The sequence below is a fragment of the Chiloscyllium punctatum genome, chromosome 34 (genome assembly GCF_047496795.1).
Source record: "Chiloscyllium punctatum isolate Juve2018m chromosome 34, sChiPun1.3, whole genome shotgun sequence".
NCBI classification, from domain to species: domain Eukaryota; kingdom Metazoa; phylum Chordata; class Chondrichthyes; order Orectolobiformes; family Hemiscylliidae; genus Chiloscyllium; species Chiloscyllium punctatum.
In genome coordinates, this window is record NC_092772.1 from 46717547 (window position 1) to 46720570 (window position 3024).

The window sequence follows — 3024 nt, forward strand, 5'->3', positions numbered from 1 at the left end:
TTACACAGTGAGTGACCCTTACCCTGCTGAATAAACTCTGACTCTGTACGGTTACACAGTGAGTGACCCTTATCCTGCTGAATAAACACTGACTCTGTACGGTTACACAGTGAGTGACCCTTACCCTGCTGAATAAACACTGACTCTGTACGGTTACACAGTGAGTGACCCTTACCCTGCTGAATAAACACTGACTCTCTACGGTTACACAGTGAGTGACCCTTACCCTGCTGAATAAACACTGACTCTGTACGGTTACACAGTGAGTGACCCTTACCCTGCTGAATAAACCCTGACTCTGTACGGTTACACAGTGAGTGACCCTTACCCTGCAGAATAAACACTGACTCTGTACAGTAACACAGTGAGTGACCCTTACCCTGCTGAATAAACCCTGACTCTGTACGGTTACACAGTGAGTGACCCTTACCCTGCTGAATAAACACTGACTCTGTTCGGTTACACAGTGAGTGACCCTTACCCTGCTGAATAAACACTGACTCTGTACGGTGACACAGTGAGTGACCCTTACCGTGCTGAATAAACACTGACTCTGTACGGTTACACAGTGAGTGACCCTTACCCTGCTGAATAAACACTGACTCTGTACGGTTACACAGTGAGTGACCCTTACCCTGCTGAATAAACACTGACTCTGTACGGTGACACAGTGAGTGACCCTCACCCTGCTGAATAAACACTGACTCTGTACGGTTACACAGTGAGTGACCCTTACTCTGCTGAATAAACGCTGACACTGTACGGTTACACAATGAGTGACCCTTACCCTGCTGAATAAACACTGACTCTGTACGGTTACACAGTGAGTGACCCTTACCCTGCTGAATAAACACTGACTCTGTACGGTTTCACAGTGAGTGACCCTTACCCTGCTGAATAAACACTGACTCTGTACGGTTACACAGGGAGTGACCCTTACCCTGCTGAATAAACACTGACTCTGTACGGTTACACAGTGAGTGACCCTTACCCTGCTGAATAAACACTGACTCTGTACGGTTACACAGTAAGTGACCCTTACTCTGCTGAATAAACACTGACTCTGTACGGTTACACAGTGAGTGACCCTTACCCTGCTGAATAAACCCTGACTCTGTACGGTTACACAGTGAGTGACCCTTACCCTGCTGAATAAACCCTGACTCCGTACAGTTACACAGTGAGTGACCCTTACCCTGCTGAATAAACACTGACACTCTACGGTTACACAGTCAGTGACCCTTACCCTGCTGAATAAACACTGACTCTGTACGGTTACACAGTGAGTGACCCTTACCCTGCTGAATAAACCCTGACTCTGTACGGTTACACAGTGAGTGACCCTTACACTGCTGAATAAACACTGACTCTGTACGGTTACACAGTGAGTGACCCTTACCCTGCTGAATAAACACTGACTCTGTACACTTACACAGTGAGTGATCCTTACCCTGCTGAATAAACACTGACTCTGTACAGTTACACAGTGAGTGACCCTTACCCTGCTGAATAAACACGGAGTCTGTACGGTTACACAGTGAGTGACCCTTACCCTGCTGAATAAACACTGACTCTGTACGGTTACACAGTGAGTGACCCTTACCCTGCTGAATAAACACTGACTCTGTACGGTTACACAGTGAGTGACCCTTACCCTGCTGAATAAACCCTGACTCTGTACGGTTTCACAGTGAGTGACCCTTACCCTGCTGAATAAACACGGACTCTGTACGGTTACACAGTGAGTGACCCTTACCCTGCTGAATAAACACTGACTCTGTACGGTTACACAGTGAGTGACCCTTACCCTGCTGAATAAACACTGACTCTGTACGGTTACACAGTGAGTGACCCTTACCCTGCTGAATAAACCCTGAATCTGTACGGTTTCACAGTGAGTGACCCTTACCCTGCTGAATAAACACGGACTCTGTACGGTTACACAGTGAGTGACCCTTACCCTGCTGAATAAACACTGACACTCTACGGTTACACAGTCAGTGACCCTTACCCTGCTGAATAAACCCTGACTCTGTACGGTTACACAGTGAGTGACCCTTACCCTGCTGAATAAACCCTGACTCTGTACGGTTACACAGTGAGTGACCCTTACCCTACTGAATAAACACTGACTCTGTACGGTTACACAGTGAGTGACCCTTACCCTGCTGAATAAACCCTGACTCTGTACGGTTACACAGTGAGTGACCCTTACACTGCTGAATACACACTGACTCTGTACGGTTACACAGTGAGTGACCCTTACCCTGCTGAATAAACCCTGACTCTGTACGGTTACGCAGTGAGTGACCCTTACCCTGCTGAATACACACTGACTCTGTACGGTTACACAGTGAGTGACCCTTACCCTGCTGAATAAACCATGAATCTGTACTGTTACACAGTGAGTGACCCTTACCCTGCTGAATAAACTCTGACTCTGTACGGTTACGCAGTGAGTGTCCCTTACCCTGCTGAATAAACCCTGACTCTGTACGGTTACGCAGTGAGTGTCCCTTACCCTGCTGAATAAACCCTGACTCTGTACGGTTACACAGTGAGTGACCCTTACCCTGCTGAATAAACACTGACTCTGTACGGTTACGCAGTGAGTGACCCTTACCATGCTGAATAAACACTGACTCTGTACTTTTACACAGTGAGTGACCCTGACCCTGCTGAATAAACCCTGACTCTGGACGGTTACACAGTGAGTGACCCTTAGCCTGCTGAATAAACCGTGACTCTGTACGGTTACACAGTGAGTGACCCTTAGACTGCTGAATAAACCCTGACTCTGTACGGTTACACAGTGAGTGACCCTTACCCTGCTGAATAAACCCTGACTCTGTACGGTTACACAGTGAGTGACCCTTAGCCTGCTGAATAAACCCTGACTCTGTACGGTTACACAGTGAGTGACCCTTACACTGCTGAATAAACCCTGACTCTGTACGGTTACACAGTGAGTGACCCTTACCCTGCTGAATAAACACTGACTCTGTACGGTTACACAGTGAGTGA